A 16,311-nucleotide genomic window follows, 5' to 3' on the forward strand; every position below is an offset into this window, starting at 1 on the left:
ACATGCATCCTTACCTGCTCAGCGGGCAGAAACCACAGGCCACCGAGAGGTCCAATGACTTGCGTCTGGTCACAGCCCCCCCACCTGGATGCAATCAGGCTCTGGGAATACGGGTGCTTGTGAGCTTTGGCTGGAGTATTTTCTGTAACTTGACCCCTTTTCCAGAGAGATCCTGTATCCAGCGGCAGTGAGGTCAAGACGACTTTTTTCTTGTTTGCATTTACTGTTTTAAATAATTGCACTTACGGTTTGAAATAATTCACAATAGTCTTTAAATCATTGCATTTATACTTTTAAATAATTTTCTGGAAAACTGATCACTGTTTGATGTAGAACACTCAGACCAAATACATAGAAGAAAATTAAGATCGCTTATATTGACACTGCCTAGAAGTACTGTTATGGACATTTTGAAGTCAGCCTCTGGCCCCTCACTGCTCTTTTTTTTTTTTTTAATGAAAAAGAAAATTTTCTTCCCTTGTTCTATTTATTTATTATTTATTTTTATATTATTTTTTTATTGGAGTTCGATTTGCCAACATATAGCATAACACCCAGTGCTCATCCCATCAAGTGCCCCCCTCAGTGCCCGTCACCCAGTCATCCCAACCCCCCGCCCACCTCCCCTTCCACAGGCTCCCCTCCGAGCAGAGAGCTCTGTGCAAGGCCCCATCCCAGGACCCTGGGATCATGACCTGAGCCGAAGGTAGATGCTTAACCAGGTGAGCCACCCAGGTGCCCCTAAAAAAGCTTTCTGAGATACAGGCTTCCCCTGCTATCTGAAAGTGGGGCAAGGTTATGCAACCTTTGGTAAGCTGCGATGGTGTAAAGCAGAGAAGTAATTACCACTAATTCTTTTCTTTTGTTTATTTCTTTATTTTTAGAGGATGGAATGGGAGGGGCAGAGGGACAGAGAGAGAGAGAGAGGATCTTAAGCAGGTTCTATGCCCAGAGCAGAGTCCAACACAGGGCCCAATCTCATGACCCTGAGACCATGACCTGAGCCAAAATCAAGAGTCAGATGCTTGACTGATGGAGCCATCCGGGCACTCCACCATTAATTTATACGGAAACTTTTTTTAGCATTCCCAGACCCAAAAAATAACCTCTCTCAGGTTTTTTTGACACCTTAGGACACATCTTGCTAACGATGCTCAAAGTAAATCAGGATGGAGCCTCGGTGCTCGCAGACACAGGTCAGAGCCAGCAGCCTGATGCTGAGATGATGAGTGGAGTCTGGGGCAGGAGCGTGGCGGAGGGGCCCCTCTTGCTGCTCAGGTGGGGATGCCCCCACAGTAGCTCTGTGGGCAGCAAAACAAATGCTAAACGCTATTTTTGCTTTTCCCCATTTTTTGTTAAAGTGCAAATCCTCCTCAGCTTTCTGTTGGTTAGCAAAAAACAAGTACAAGTGGTGCGATGCGGACTTTCAAAAAGCAGGGCATACCTACAAGTTCAAATTCACAGAGACTGTAAGAATGTGCAAGAGCCCCTCCTCTGCCCAGATTTACCAAGTGCTAACATTTCCCCCATGTGCCCCCCTCCTACCTCCTTTTTCTGAACAATTTGAGAGTAAGTTGCTGGCGTTGTGACCTGTTTACCCCCAAGTGTGTCAGTGTATTTCCTAACAACCTCTGCGTAACCTCCACGCGAGCATAAAAAATCAGCAATCGGGGCGCCTGGGGGCGGAGCTCAAGTCAATTAAAGGACTGATTCTTGATTTCAGCTCAAGTCATGGCCTCAGGGTCCTGAGATCCACTTCCTCAGGCTTTGCACTCAGGGCAGAGTCCGCTTGAGATTCTCTCCCTCTCCCTCTGCCCCTCTCACCTATACACTCTCCCTCTCTAAAATAAATAAATATCTCTTTTTTAAAAAATCAGCAATGTAACCCTGCTATTATACTACTATTTTCAGGGACTCCCGAGTGGCTCAGTGGTTGAGGCCATGACCCTGGGGTCCTGGGATGGAGTCTCGCATCGGGCTCCCAACAGGGAGCCTGCTTTTCCCTCTGCCTGTGTCTCTGCCTCTCTCTGTGTCTCTCATGAATAAATAAATAAAGTCTTTTAAAAAATCATTACTATTTTCTAAGTCATATTCAAAATTTACCAATTATCTCTGTAATGTCCCCTAGAGTAGTGTCCCCCCCCCACCCTCCGGGACCCAAATGCAGGATCACATACTCTGCTTTGCTAGATTGACAGGCTCAAATGATATCCTGTTGTGATTTTCATTCCTTTGATTTTTGGCAAAGCCGAATGTGTCTCCTCATGTGCGCTGTTCACTGGTGTATCGCATCTTGTGCACCAACATGCTGCTGCCTCATCTCCTGTGCCCCTTTGGGTGTCCGTCTCTCGTGGATTTAGAGAAGCACTCTAGGGAACAGACATGATCTTTCACAAACAGACTCTGGCCTGGAAAAAGGGGTGACCTGCTGCCCCCATCCCCTACCAGGGCCCTGTCCCCGATCAGCCTCTTGGCCAGATTTTTGATATAGCACAGTTGTCTGATCCAAGCAACGACACCCCATCCATCCCTTCAAACTCTGGGGAGGACAAACATGATTCCTGTTTGAGTTTGGGTTTGACATTTCCTGTGGGATCTGACCCTCCGCCAGCCCCAAGTCTGTGTGGGAGAGGCCACCTGCTGAGTGTCAGTGGCCCCCAGGGCGGCTGTTGATCACTATCAGCTCCAGTGGGTTCCTGCATCTGACCAGGCTGTGTCCCAGGAACCAGGGACGGGCGTGTGCACAGTGGAAAGGGCGTGCTGCTGGGCTGGACCCAGACTGGGCTTCTCGCTCTGACCTCACGGGCCCCTTAGTGCAGCCAAGACTGCTTCCACACTAGAAACACAGCAAACACTGAGCCTCACAGCCACTGGGACAACCACAGGGAAGCCACAGCCACCGCGACACTTACTGCTTGTGTCGTTTGTGTGTGCGTTTTATCCACATGTCCTCACTCTTTTGTGCACTCGTGGAAAGGAAACCATAAGAAAAAGAAACTTCTTCAATATTCAGGGTCTGACTCTGAATCGCCTTTTTTTTTTTCCCTTTTTTCGGTGTCTCTTGGGTCTTGATTTTTCCTAATGAGGGGAAATTTAAATATATAAAGTTAGAGGAGATAGGATAATGAATCCCGGGGGGGGGGGTTAGGGTCCTTTCTGGGATCCTGCCACCCTCCCAGGTTGGCACAGAGCAGACTTCAGATACCCCGCAGTTTCCTCTGTGAACAGGTGGGTTTGTGTTGGCGAAAGATGAGGTCCCTTTGCTTTTCACATCATCCTAACATCACACCTAAAACATAACAGTGATTCCTTAGTATCATGAAAATGCCTATTTGATGTTTAAATGCTCTTTATTTTTGTAGTTGGTTTGTTCAAATCAGGACACAAAGCAGGCTGATGCTTGGCATTGGGTAGATATGCCTTCAAGTCTCTGTATTTCGCCTCCCTCTTTTTCCCCCTCTCAATTCATTTGTGGAAGAAACTGGGTCATTTGTCCTGCAGAGGTTCTGCGTTTTGCATCTGATTGCATTTCTGTACCATCACCCTGGGCCCCTCCGTCCCCTGTATTTCCCGCAAACTGTGGTCAGACCTAGAGATGTTCTGACAGACGGAGACAGGCCACATCCAAGATGTTTCTCAGTCACTGAGAGTCTCCTTTAAAGAGGGTTTGGAAAGGGCTAGAAATGATTATAGAGGTTGGGACAATACAGCCCCAACCCTGTTCTTGACCTGCCCCCGGGGAAGCAGTTCGGGGAGGCTCAGGCCTCTCTGGGGAGCCAGGAGCCAGACCTAGGGTCTCAGGCCTCCTCCGCCCTGCGGTGCTGACGCTGGAGTTGGGTAACAAGGCCTCTGGGAGGCAGCTGTGGGCCGCAGTGAGGAGCTCGGCCCTCCCTCCAACCCGGGAACTGAAGGTAGCTGGTTCCCAGGTTCCCGGACACCCCGCGCGCCCCCTGCAGCCTCCACTAGACCCTGCACAGGGCGCCCAGGGTGGGGACCGGGAAGCTGGCCCCATTGGAAGATCTCCGCTGGTGGTTGGATGCACCTGCGTCCTGGTCACGTGCCCAGGTTTGTCCCAGGGCCCCCAGGGAATGCTGGCTCCTTTCTCTGATGGCTCCAGCGGCAGCTGCAGCAAGTCTCCCGCCTGCTCAGAGGGGCCTGGAGGTCCCGGTGCAAGTCCTGCTCTGCCGCCACCCACCTCAGGCAAGCTCCTTCTGGGGGGCCAGGCACGTGCTCCTAAGTCCCCAGCCTGCCTCGTATCTGCACTGGAAACCAGCAAGTGGCCGTCCCTCTCGGAGCCCCCTCCCCGCAGAACCCGGTAGGCGGTCCGGGCGCCACAGGGTTAAGGGAGGCAATGCTCTCAGCCCAGATCCCAGGCACAGTAAACACCCAGGACTGCTCTGATTTGTAAAGACAAGGTCAGCCTGGGGAACTGTGTTGTCCCTCTGAGGTCTGAGAGATTTAAGGAGAAATCTTCATCAAATAAATCTATAAACACGGCTCCGTGTAAACAAATCAGTTGCTCTCAGAAATGACTTATGAGTGTACTTTTATGGCAAAAGGAATTTTGCAGATGAGATTAAGCTGAGGATCTGGACATGGGGAGATCATCTCCGGCCACTGGGACGGGCCCAGTGTAATCACAAGGGTCCTTATAAGGGGAAGAGGAAGGCGAAGCGAGGCAGAGAGAGAAAAACGATGTGAAAATGCCAATTGGAATGACACAGCCAAGAGCCGAGGAACCCAGGCAGCCTCTGGAAGCTGGGGAAGGAGAGGGATGCTCCCCTCAAGCCTGGCTGCTCTGGGAACACGGCTGCTGCCCTGCAGACACCTCGGTTTTAGACCAGTGGGACTCCCCAGTACTCCTGATGGCCAGAGGGGCCAGGTCCATTTGTGTTGATGGAAACCGGGACTTTGGGGCAATTTGTCACAGCAGCAATAGAGTAGGAGGGGGGTGAGGGGCAGAGAAAGAGGCCGACTCCCCGTGAGCCTGGAGCCTGATGTGGGGCTGGATCCCACGACCCCGGAATCATGACCTGAGGGAAAGGCAGATGCTCAACTGACTGGTCACTTTAATTCATGAGCTTCATCCTTGATACAGAGACAGAGATCACTTCATTTTAATCTTGATTTTCACAGCACTTCCTCCAGTGTCCATCATAAATGTAATACAAGCATAGAAATTGAGATACTTACTCTGTTGTGTTAAGACAATCTTCTTATATTTTTAATTTTTAGAGTTTCTAAAATAAAAGTTTGAATGTCATTGAAGGCTTTTGGAGTATCTCCTGAAGCAACTGTACGCTGTTTCTTGCATGATTTATATAATACTTGTTCCACTTTGTTGATAGATTTCCATCATTGGGATAAATCCCACTTGGCTATGTCGTATTACTCTCTTAATATACAATTAAAGCCTCAACTACTAGAAACGTAGACATTTGGGGCGCCCAGGTGGCTCAGTGGGTTAAGCGTCTGCCTTCGGCTGTGCTCAGCCAGTTCCTTTTTCGGTCATTGGTTCACTCAGGTTTTCAATTCCTTGAATGGAAAGAGTTACACTTGGAGACCTGAATTTGGGTTTTATCACTTGCTGGCCATGTTTGTTCATTCACTCATTCACCCTTTCATTTGCTCCACAACTGCCCGTTACCACGAACTAATGCCAAGCACTGTGCTGAGCACTGAAGATAAAATGGTGGACAAGACAGCATTCCTGTCTTCGAGGTCCTCACATCCTCTAGGAAGAGACACCACAAACCAACAAAGAAACAAGAAAATGTTCAGGGGTTTAAGTACCTCCCCCAGGGGCTGGGGACTCCTGGCCACTGACTGAAGTGCAGGAATCCAGATACCCAGATTCCCTACTTGGAATCAAAGAAAACTCCAAGCTGTGATTTACTCTCCAGGACTAGGCAGTGGGGTGGGGAGGGGGGGTCAGACTAGACATCATGCACTTTACTTGGCATGTCCCCTTTCCCTGTCCTGCTTCCCTGCCTCCCTGCCCTCTTGCTTCCCTATGCCAGCGCTTCCTTAAGCAATCACTCACCCACATCTCCCCACTCAGGGTTCAGCTTTACAAGAATCTGACCTAGGACAACCTCTAGGAGGCAATAATCTTGAAGCCGACACCTAAAAGGTGAGAAGGGGCCAGTTATGGGAAGAGCTGGGAAGGCCTGGGCAAGGCGCTGGACTTGGGGGTAGAGGTAAGAAGAGCATATGCAAAGGACCTGACTTGCTAAATTTGAAAGTGCATATTTTGTTTGGGAAATGGTGAGTGAGTCCATCAGGTCAGAGGGAAGACAAGGCAGGGTTGGACACTGAAGGGTTTTGAATGTTGGACCAACATCCTTAGATTCTATTTATTTGTGGGTGGCAAGGAAGGGTTCTGTGCAGGAGAGAGGCAGGTGAGGGCTGAACCCTATGCTGTGGACAGAGGAGCTGAACTCCAGGGTCAGTCCGACGGGAAGGCAGATTCCGTGCCTCCCTGGTCGCTGACACTTCTCCACCATTGGAAGCTCCAGGGAGGGGCTCAAGTCAGAGCTGCGCTGGGTGATGGGAGCCACTGGGGTCTCCAGCAGCGGGGAGATTTGGCCGGATTTGTTCTTTAGAAAGACCTGTCAGGCAGCAATGTGTCGAAGTAGAGGACATCAAGATCGAGGCTCGTAGGGGCGGGTGGCAGTCATCCGGGCACAAAGTTATGTGGGTCTGAACCCAGCGGCCACGGGGTGGGGAGGGAGCCAGTCACAGATCAGAAGATAAAACAGAAAAGACTCAGGAGGCTGAGGACTATAATGGGAAAAATTTTAATTAACACAAGCAATCTGCGAAGCTACGGTGATGAAGAAATGATTCAAGCTTGGGACTTGGACCCAGGTGAAGGAGCTCACCTCTCTGGGCATCCGCAGGACGAGGCAGGTCTGTGCCCAGGGGCCCTTGGTGGGAGACAGGAGGAGCAGCCCCGCATTCCCACTGTCTCTGCTCGTCAAGACGAAAGGGCTGCCCCAGGAGGGCTCTGGAACCACTGTCCAGCAGACGTTCTGCAGTGTGTGTCGCCCCACAGCCCCAGAAGCTGAGGGCATGGAGGCCCTGAGTCTGAAGAAGTGCGCTCTGCAAGCAAGCAGAGCATGGAAGGCAAAGGCGTTCAGTGGTTTCTGAATGGCTGCAACTCTGTTGCATTCGCCACTTAACCAAATTGCTTTCTGTTGCTTGATGGGATGCAATTGCAAGGAGATAAAGGGGCTTACTGTGAAAAGCTTGGCTGGCCTGTGTGACTAATGAATTATCTGTTCCCCTCTCTGTGGAGCCTCCTCCCTGTGGGCACCCAGCCCGCAGTCCCATCCCCTGACCCTGCCCTGGCAGAGGTCACTGGCGCCACAGGTCACCATGAAGATGGCCAGCATAGCATCCTGACTGCATGGGGTCTTGGCCCTGGCATGTCCCCCCTTAGCACTTTCTCCCCATGGCTGATGATGGTCAGGCCAGTCATGGGGGTGGTGAAAAGAATACTCCCTCAAAGCTTGGGTGCTGGGGCTAGCTCCCCCACTGACCAGGGACAGACCTCCAGTGAGACGCTAATTCATAGACAGAGCTCCAGATCTTAAGTACTGACACACACCGAGCTCTACTGGGTGCTTTCTCACAATCCCTGTGCTCCCCCTTCCTGCTGTCAGCAGCTCCAGGAGGGGAGATGGCTTGTTGATCTCGGTGTCCCCAGCGCCAAACCCAGGGGCTGGCACAGGCCATAACTTTGTGCCCGGATGACTGCCGCCCGCCCCTACGACAGACCCTCAAGAGATGATCTGTATGAAGTGATGGATGAATGGAAGGATGAACAGTGGGTAAAAGATTGGATTTGGATAAATGATTTCCGAAATGGATGAATAAAAGTATAGAGGAGAAGCAGATGCAGAGAAGGATAGACAAGCTGGCAGGTGGAAAAAATAAAGGAAAAATGGATACAGAATGAAAGGATGGGTGGCTAATGGAGAGAAGTATGAGTGATGGTTGGTTGGAAGGATGGATGGAGGGAAGAATGTATAGATAGACAGAGGAAGGATAAATGGACGGAAGGATGAGTGATGGTTGCAAAGATGGGTGGACGGATGTATGTGTGGATAGAGGGATGGAAGGATGAAAGGATTGAAAGACGGATGGATGGCCTGCTGACTTTGCTCCTCACAGGGAGGTACAGTCTGAGAGGTTAGCCCAAACTGTTTTGTCCAAAGCCATCCAACATGAGCCTAGAAGTGACCTGGATTTCCAAAGCATAGGTACAAGAGGTACCTCTTGTCTTCACCTGTAACATAATGAGATAGACTAGCTGATCTCGAAGGTCGTCACTCTAGTTCCTGCCCCCTGGGGTGTCAATTCTTTCTTTCTTTTTTTTTTTTTAGAAAGAGGCAGAGCATGTGTGCTCACACAGGTGTGGGGTGTGGGGTGTGGGAGGGGCAGAGGGAGAGGGAGGAAGAATCTTTAGCAGGCTCCACACCCAGAGCTCCAGTCGGGGGTCAGTCTCACAACCCTGATATCATGACATGAGCTGAAATCAAGTCAGATGCTGACTGACTGAGCCCCCTAGGCGCCCCTGGGATCCTAATTCTTAGGAGTCGGGGGGAAATGACAATTATCACTACCTATAGTTTAGAGAACGCTCACAAACATCATTTCACATGATCATGCTGGACTGGGGTGAGACTGATGAGCTCTCTGCACTTCTGCTTCCTCATATTCAATCACATTTATAGGGAGCCTCCTGTGTGCTGAGTCCAGTTCCTGGTACCAAAGATGCAGAACGGGAAAAAACTCCAAAGCTTTACCCTCATGAGGCCAAAAAAAAAAAATTTTTTTTTGACGATTAACATCTTTATTGCTCTGGGTGCAGGGGCAAATGCTCAGGAGCTCTTGGTGGGGCAGGCCCGCTTCCTCTTCACCATCACAGGTGAAGCCAAAATTCTAACAGCGGGAGAAGACAATATATAAACAGTAAGTTATGGAGTGTACAGCTGTGTAAGTGCTGCGGAGAACTTGAGCAGGGAGGGGGCAGGGAGGGGGCAGGGAGGGCTGCCAGTGGGGCTGGAACTTTGGTTCTAAGGGTGACCAGGAATGACCTCCTGTGATATTTGAGTCTAGACTTAAAAAGGTGAAGGAACGAGTGCGATGGGTATCTGGGAGGCTTGTGTTCCAGGCAGAGGGAACTGTATGTGCACATTCTGTGATTTGGGAGCGAACCTGGCATTTTTGGGGAGCTGGGTGGGGACATGAAAGAAAGTCTAGAGGAAGAGATCAGAGAAGGAATGGGTTTGGGGCTCAGGGGTGGAGAAGAGGCATGGTTTGTGTCCAGGAGGTGTTGGAAGCCACGGGCCTGCACGAGGACACCCAAAGGGACGCAGAGTGTGAGGCTGAGAGGGAGCCCGGTGGACACCAGCCTGGACAGAGGGCGAGAAAGAGCAGCGATGACTGGAGGTGGCCCTGCTGCCCCCGCCCTGCTCCAGCTGCTCTCAGCCTGATGCCCAGGCTCCAGGGGCGTCTCCCTCCTTCACAGGGAACTGGCACCACCTCCCGCTCCCCCTAGAACCTAGGAGGCATCACGGGGGTCCCCTCCTCGGCATCCAGCTTGGCCGACACACCCCTAGAGACCAGAGAGGGGCGCTCACCACTTGGGAGGAGAAGCGTGGGCCTCCCTCTTTCCTCCTGCCGTCCCGCTGGGCCCCAGCCGGGCCCTGGGCACCAGAGTTGGAATCGTCTGTTTGAAAACGAAATGACTCCCGTGTTTTTGCATGTTGAAAAAGTCACACACGCTTGTTTTATTTTTTCAATCAAAGAATACAGAAGGGTAAAGAGAAAATTAAAATTGCTTACGATCCAATTCACCAGAGAAAATCACCGTATCCACTTTGCTGTGTATCCATCCAGAATGTTTTCACCCACGGGCACCTGTCTGTGCCCCCCCCCCCACTTTTTTTTTGTTCAGTAAAAAAGGGCAACACACCACACGCCGTCCTGGAACCAGCTGGCTATTTTCCCCCTATTAATTGTGAGAATGTTTCCCTGTCGGCACCGAGATCCCCGTCACTTTTTTATTAGCTGAAGAATATTCTGCGGTGAGGAGGGGCCTTCCTGTGATCGCAGGCCTCTGACAGACACTGAGGTTCAGCGGCGCAAAACACTTTCCTTACTAGAAATGATGCTCTGTGTACATCCGTATTCATAAATCTCTGAGCAATAAAACTGGACTATTTGAACTTGTGGGTTAATAGAGCCCCCTGGCTCACGTCACGAAGGAAATTGATTTTTATTTTCAAAGTCAAGGTGACGAAATGAACAATGGTTGCCAGGCAACCTGTGGGGGGGGATGGGGTGTAACCCAGAGCCCCTCAGGCCCTGAGTCCAGGTCGTGAGCACCATTCAACACCCTGCTGTCTCCAAAGACCCCAGGACAAGCAACAACGCCCCCCAACAAGACAGAGCCCCCCCCACTGCCCCGGCTTCATCCAGCGTAGCCTCCTGCCCTGACTGCCCAGAGCAGTGGAAGCAAGGACTCATCCACCCCCCGGTTCCCTTCCAAAGCCACTGCAGGCGGTGAGGAAGCATTCGCAGGGAAGGTCCCGGGCCAGGCTATGATGGGCAGAGCTGCAGAAATGCGCAGAGTAGCCCACGTCCTGGCCGCAGGTGAATCTCACGCATTCTTTTTTCTTTTTCTTTAGATTTTTATTTATTTATTCATGAGAGACACACAGAGAGAGAGAGAGGTGCAGACATAGACAGAGGGAGAAGCAGGCTCCCTGCGGGGAGCCCGATGCGGGACTCGATCCCAGGACCCTGGGGTCACGCCCTGGGCTGAAGGCAGATGCTCAACCCCTGAGCTACTCAGGGGCCCCACACTCACGCATTCTTAAGCAAATTCATTCTCTAAGCAAATTCTTAGAAATCTGGGAGTGTTACCCTGTAGAGTTTATCTACTGTGTGTACAGGACCCGCTTCCACTGGTGCTAGGGTATCAAGAGGGCAGGTATGTGGAAGACCAGAGCCTCTGAGAGGCGAGAGGAATTTGCAAAGGACCCTACAGTGCCCTCCGCCACCCCACAGCCTGGCATAGCTTCCAGGGGGAGGGGCTTGTCTTCCACCAGGAGGAGCCCTTGGAGGATTTTGAGCAGGAGACAAACAGGAAAAAAAAATTCTGTAATATCGTGCCTCCCTCCACAAAGTAGGATTGTTGATGGGCCGGAGTCCTGACACCCACTGGGAGGAGGGGCTCGAGGGCCTGCTTGGGCTCCCGTGGGTCGTTGGAAAGAGTGGCTGAGCCAGGAGCCTGCAGGAATGCAGTGGGCAGCACGTGGTGCGATGGGGCCCTGGGTGTGCGCAGGGGGGAGGGAAGCCCTCCTCTGACTCCCATGCTGCCTCCCTGCCATGTAGGATTCGAACTCCCTGTGCTGCTTCTCAGGAAAATAAGCTCAACAACCACCTGTACAAGGACGTCTCCCCAGTGTCCGGCATGTGCTGGGACCTTCACATGCACCTTCTCACGTCACTACGCATGGGCACTGTGACAGCCCCCATTTCACCGATGCAGTATCAGAATATGCAGTCCTCCTGACAAGAACATCTGTCCACCAGGTCAAAGCTAAGATCTGAACCTGCCTGCTCCAGTCCCCGTTCCCTCCGACACCACTTTTTAAAAAATGAGACTTATTTACAACAGCCCAGTCTTGCACCTTTGCTGGTAGGAGTAGCTAACTTTGGCCCCTGTCCCATCTCATGCGACTCCAGCCCCACCTCTCTGGTCTGACACTTGTCATCACTCACAACACCTCGACCAGAGAAGAAAATCAAAGACCCCACCACAGTTACAGTAACCCTCCCACATGGGCATCACCACGCCCTCCGCACTCAAGCATGCAGGATGAACACACAAGCTCATCTCTGAGGCCTGGTGGCCAGAGGTCGTCTCTCCTCTGGGTCCTGCGGACCCTCTCTAGGCAGACCTCCCCCCCCCCCCCAGCAGTAGGAAAGGTGGTGTCCCTTCCCTCTGGACAAGGTGACTCATGCAGAGCAGGATGGGTGAACCTTTCTCTCCTGGATGCCAGGGCTGCTAGGAAGGTGCCTGAGGCAGAGCCACAGGTGGCCCGGTTCTGCACCCTTCGCAATAGCCCCTTAAATCCTTGCCTCCCGGCACTCACAGCTTTGTGCAGTCCTCCCTGTGCTACGTAGGAAAACCCGGGGGGCACCTGGGTGGCTCAGTGGTTGAGTGTCTGCCTTCTGCTCAGGGCCTGATCCTGGGTCCAGGATCGAGTCCCACGTCAGGTTCCCAGCTTCTCCCTCTGCCTGTGTCTCTGTCTCTCTGTGTGTGTCTCTCACGAATAAATAAATAAAATCTTAAAAAAAAAAAAAAAAAAAAAAAGACTGACCTTGGTGGTCAATAGGCTACTGCAGAAGTGACAGTGAGTGATTTCTGAGGTCAGGTCCTGGCAGGTCAGGTCTCCTTCTGGCATGGTGTTGGGTCGTTCTCTCTGGGGGATGCCAGCTCCTGCATCAGGAGGACACTCTGCCCTACGGAGGAACCCGTGGGATAAGGAGCTGAGGCCTTTTGCCAAAACAGCCAGCACAGTGTTCCTCTGGTGGGGGTGAGCCACCCTGGGGGACTATCCACCCCATTTGAGCCCTTGGAGGAGGCTGCAGCCCCGGCCCACATCTTACCTGCAGCCTCACAAGGGGGCCTGAGCCAAAACCATGTGCTACAGACATTCAGAATTCCTCCCCTCGGGAGCTGAGAGACAACAGACATTTCTGATTGCTTGAAGGCTCTACATTTCAGCTTGATTAGGTACACACGGATTAGACCCAGGAAAACTAGGGTAGCTTGAGGACTACGAGTGCCTGAGTGATTCTGGAAGAATCTTTAAGACAAACAAAGCTCACATTATGATCCAAGATTGATGCCTGAGAGACCTGACCCTTAGGGAATGTGTTAGAATTGTTGTCTTCGAAACACAGAAACTCAGGAGCAAACAAGCAAGTTCAGCAGGGCCTTGGCCCTAATTGGGTCATGTGACCTGGAAGCTGGTGTGCAGTTGGCGCTGTAGTAGTTGGGTTCATAGAGCTCCGGGTGCCCAAAGCTGCAGGATCATGAGTTGGGGGTGGGCTGGGGACAGGAGCCGAGGGTCAGCAGGACCCGGTGTCCACGTCCTCTGGACTCTGAGTAGGAAGCAGTGCTGGTGCCAGAGACGAACCTGCAGGTCATGAGGCAGAGGGGCCCGACCTCACCTGTCGTCCCCCAGACCTCAGCATCCCCAAGCTTCCAACTTCCACGTGCCCCACCTTCAGCACCCATACCTTGTGAGCACTGCTCCAGCCCCTCTGGGCGCCTCCACCTGCTCTGGGGCCACTGGCCCTTCCTCCCAGAGGCCGACACCGCCCTAGTGTACCTCAGGCCTCCTGATTGCAGGCGGTCCACCTGAGGCTGAGTCCTTCTGTCCCCCCGCCCCCACTCGGCTTCAAGCCGCTACCCTTCCCAGTGATCTGCCTGCTGCGGGTCTTTCCTCCTCTGCCCCTTCTGTCTCCCCAGCACCCAACACCCCGCCTCCTCCTGCTTCTGCTCCATGCTGGGCTGGGCTGTGCCTCCAACGGAAATGGAATTTCCCAATCTCTGCCCGTGGAACTCCCCTTTGTTCTTTAGATCTCTGCTCACGTGTCACCTCCTCCGTGAAGTCCTCCTGGACTCTCCAGAGCTAATAAGTCCCACCTCAGTGCTTTGCTGAACCTTCTGAATCCTGGTTTGCAGAGCAGCTATAAATATAGTCTCCCGAGTGGGAAACGGATCCCAGTCTCACCACTCACCAGCTGCAGGGTCTTCGGCCAAGCAGAGTCTCACTCTCTGCCTCTGCAAAATGCAGACAATTCTTCCCTCAGTGCTGGTGGGTTAGGGTCCGATGAGATGGAGTTTGTGGACATGACAAGTTCCATCCTGACTCGGGATCCGTCTTACAGACCAGCTCTCTAAAGTCGCTTGGCAGGGGACAGCCTGGGCAGGGGCAGAGGGGGGCCAGTGGCCTGGGAAACAGCCTGGCGATGGGAAAAAACAGTCGACAGAGGGAGAGAAACTCAGGCTGTGGGGGGTGAGGCCGCACAGACCGGGAGGCAGGGGAGGCAGGAGACTGGTGGAGCAGACGCAGACCCAGGCTACACTCCATCCCAGTAACTCACTTAATCTTTGCAGCAAGAGGTGAGTGTTAGTGGCAGCATTTTTACACATTTAGAAAGTAGAATTCAGGAAGGGTCGGGGGGTGAGGGGAGGCCGGGGCAGGCTCTGGCACCCCGGTTCTGTGAGGGTCCAGCTGGAGGGTCCGGGCATGGGGCCAGGAGGGGAGGAAAGGAAAGGCTTGGTTAGCCTGATCCATCACAGACCATCCCCTCCTTGTGTGGGGTGATAGACTTCTGGAAATACAACCGTGAATGGCTGTGGCTTTGGAGTTCCTCTTGCCAGTTGTGGAATCAGCCCCATATTGCCTCCCTGCAGGTCACAGCAGGAACCTTCCCTGGGGCCACCCTCCGCGTCACACCTCAAATTCATCTTATAATTGCAGCAGCCCTGATTCAGCCCCACGTCCCGCCCCGCTGGGGCAGCCAGCGGCTCAGGGCTCCCGGCTGGTGGGGGGCGCGGATGGGCGGGGGGTGCTGTGCCCTTGCCTCTCCGCTCAGCGCAGCCCAGCGACCCCCATCTCGCCTCGGCAGCTGGTGAATCACAACTCGGGCTGGCGAGCAGGTGCGTCCAGGCTGCCCCGGAGCAGCAGGAGGTGTGGCTCCTTCTCCAAACAGAGAGGACCTGGCGGTTCAGGGCGGCCAAGGGTGCACAGGGCAGGGGAGGGAGGGGTGAGCAGGGCTGCGGCCAAGGGAAGGCGGAGGCACCCGGCCTTCCAGGAGCGCTTACGTTTGGCCATTCAAGCCACGCTGAGGCCCCACTGCTGCTCTCCACATGGCGGTGACAGGGCGACAGGGCGACAGGTGTATCTCCACCTGATACACAGAGGGGTTGCGCCGCGAGGTGCCCCCCGCGAGGGGTCCGCCGCATCCTGCAGGGCCCCCCGGAGCCCACGCCAGCGCTGGCCGCCCTCTGTGTCCCCTCGCCCAAGGCGGCGCCGTCCTCGTCCTCGCTGGGCCGCCGGCTGTGCTCGTTTGCGGAAAAGGAAAGCGAGTTGTTCAGTAAGGGGGGCCGGGGCCGGGGTAGAGCCGGGGTGCCTGACACCGCGGCGCCCAGCAGGTGAGGCCGACAGCCCAGCGTGAAGCCCAGGAAACTGCGTGGGGCCCCGGCGCTTCACACCCCGAGCCACAGAACGGGCTCGTCTGGGCCGTTCACTCCGGGGCGCGGGCGTCTGCGGGTGACATGCCCTCGTCTTGAAGTCAGACCCTCGGGCTCCGCACTCAGTGAGCTGCTGCAATGGCTCTTCTCGAATGTGAAGCCCCCCCGCGTGCAAAACAGACCTGACAAGAGCTGTTCTGTTTAACGGAGGAAGATGGGGAGCAGCGCTTCTTCACCAGCCCAGACTCACGGCTCTCTGGGCACGGTCTCTGCAGAGCCGCGGCGGAGCCGCCGACCCCACCCCACCTCTTCTTAATAAATGGGTAACCCGGAGCACCAGGGGGGCTCAGGGGTTGAGCATCTCCCTTCAGCTCAGGGTGTGATCCTGGGGTCCTGGGATCGAGTCCTGCCTCGGGCTCCCTGCGTGGAGCCTGCTTCTCCCTCTGCCTGTGTCTCTGCCTCTCTCTGTGTGTCTCTCATGGATAAATAAATAAATAAAAATCTTTTAAAAAATAAAGTAAAATAAATGGGTCACCCATGGCCAGGTGGTGGATTAGGACAGAACCCTCAAGGGGCTCACTCGATGTTGCCCAAGGGGAATATCTTTGGCCGCCCTGCCTTGCTTCCAGATGTGGGTAAAGGACAGAGGCCTCTATGGGGATGAGACTTGCCTGGACTGAGAGGAAGAGCCTGGGTTCCTGGCCCCGGGCTCTGCCTTTGGTGCCTTTGGGGCTCGGCTCTGCGTCAGTCAAGATGAGTTGGCTCAAGATGCAGTAGCAGGTATCCCCAAAATCTTAGGCTCAAAACAACAGAAGTTTATTTCTCTCTCACACACACAATCCATTTCCAGGCTGGGGTCCTCCAGGGTCACATCCCCCATGAGGTGGCTCCACAGTCGAGCAGTGTTAATCTTCTGGGGCTTCAGGGGTGGCCAGAGCAGAGAAGGGACAGGGGCTATCTAGGTCCAAGCTGCTTTCATCCAGAGGTGAGACACATCCCTTCAGCTCACATTTCATCGACCA

The 16,311-nt window shown here is 53.5% G+C and overlaps 1 long non-coding RNA gene across 4 annotated transcripts; it reads right to left on the bottom strand.

The window, feature by feature from the left end:
- Nucleotides 1–738: 738 nt before the first annotated feature.
- On the bottom strand, nt 739–13,629 carry LOC144320253 (uncharacterized). Of its 4 annotated transcripts, XR_013385811.1 has the most exons (7): nt 13,327–13,629; nt 12,691–13,223; nt 12,402–12,543; nt 9,651–9,739; nt 2,913–3,078; nt 2,178–2,369; nt 858–1,301 (listed from the first exon to the last, which is right to left on the bottom strand). It is a non-coding gene; the product is annotated as an uncharacterized LOC144320253 (long non-coding RNA). The 4 variants fall into 4 exon arrangements; XR_013385810.1 differs by having other exon boundaries at nt 739–2,369; nt 13,327–13,628; XR_013385809.1 differs by lacking the exons at nt 858–1,301; nt 2,178–2,369; nt 2,913–3,078 and adding an exon at nt 8,831–8,949 and having other exon boundaries at nt 13,327–13,626.
- Between the last annotated feature and the right edge of the window lie 2,682 nt (nt 13,630–16,311).

This window comes from Canis aureus, chromosome 9 (genome assembly GCF_053574225.1).
Source record: "Canis aureus isolate CA01 chromosome 9, VMU_Caureus_v.1.0, whole genome shotgun sequence".
NCBI lineage: Eukaryota > Metazoa > Chordata > Mammalia > Carnivora > Canidae > Canis > Canis aureus.